Source organism: Crinia signifera, chromosome 5 (genome assembly GCF_055691185.1).
Source record: "Crinia signifera chromosome 5, ASM5569118v1, whole genome shotgun sequence".
Lineage (NCBI taxonomy): Eukaryota > Metazoa > Chordata > Amphibia > Anura > Myobatrachidae > Crinia > Crinia signifera.
The window spans coordinates 251,332,466-251,333,652 of record NC_139221.1 but is presented as its reverse complement, the minus strand read 5'-3'; the positions used below and the strand labels follow the sequence as shown (position 1 = coordinate 251,333,652).

The following is a 1,187-nucleotide window of genomic DNA, read 5'->3' as shown; positions in this document are numbered from 1 at the left end:
GACAAATCAGCACGGGGCTATAGTGAATATAACTATTTCATTCGATCAGTTTAAGGAGAGTATAATTTATGGGGCAGGGTGTATCCAATGGACAAGAAAACGGGGAGAGAAATATACATATCTAGTATATAGTGGTCCCTTAGTGGCATACAGTCATCCTAGGCGAGCTACAAGTTATCATAGATTTGTTTATTAATTTACATGCATTCTTTATATTGTTATTATTATTATTGTAATAAATTTGGACTAGGGGGTGGGAGGGGGAAGCAATAGGGTATGGGATGGTAGGTTGTTGGAAAGGGGGGAGACATGGGAAGAGGTAGTCCGTATCACAAAAAACTTTGGGGGTAGGCAGGGGAAATCTACTTTGGTGATGTTTCTGTCTATATAACCGTGTTCAACTCAATGGCTTCATTTAGTCCCCCTGGATGTATGGAGTTCATCTTATACATCCAGTATACCTCCTGTCTGCATAAGGTTCTGTAGCGGTCCCCATACATCCAGGGGGACTAAAGTAGATTTCCCCTGCCTACTTCTCGGCCTTTTGGCTAAGATCAAGTGTAGTATCTGTTCTTATCAGTTGGGTATGGACTGGCCTCCTGGCAGAGAATAGAGAAAGGCTGGTCTGAGTAGCTGCTCTGATGGGCGGAGGGTGTGGGACCCCTCTGTTTTTTCCCGGGAGCAGTGAAAGGGCTAGCTGAGTACCTTCACCTCTGCCAGTGGTAGGAGGCTCCGTAAACCCACTGGTAGGAGGGGGGGAGAAACACTGGGCCTAGTAGTTTGACTCTCTTGACGGGGTTCATAGCCCCCGAAGGATGAGACAGCGAAAGGCTCAGTCTAGTATCCATTCCCAGGGAGCGGAGAAAGGCTGGGTCTGAGTAGATGGCTCCTGTTCCAGAGGTTCGTAGCCTCTGATGGGGAGACCGCGAAAAGCTCAGCCTAGTATCTTAACCCTGGGAGCGGAGAAACACTGGGACTGAGTAGATTGCTCTTCCGAGGGGGTGCAGCCCCTAAGGGAGTCTTTCAAAAAGCCCAGTGGAGTACCCATTCCCATGCCAGGGGCTGGAAAGTACCTGCTGGTGAGACGGAGAAACACTTGGTCGGACGCTGACTGGTCGGCTGCCTGGAGCCCGAGGCTGCACTGTGCCCCCGGGGTAACTCGGGGGTGCCTGATTTGCACTGGTGAT

The 1,187-nt window shown here is 49.7% G+C and overlaps 1 pseudogene; it reads left to right on the top strand.

The window, feature by feature from the left end:
- The first annotated feature begins 528 nt into the window (after positions 1–528).
- LOC146006104 (U2 spliceosomal RNA) lies at positions 529–666 on the top strand (annotated as a pseudogene).
- The last annotated feature ends 521 nt before the right edge of the window (positions 667–1,187 follow it).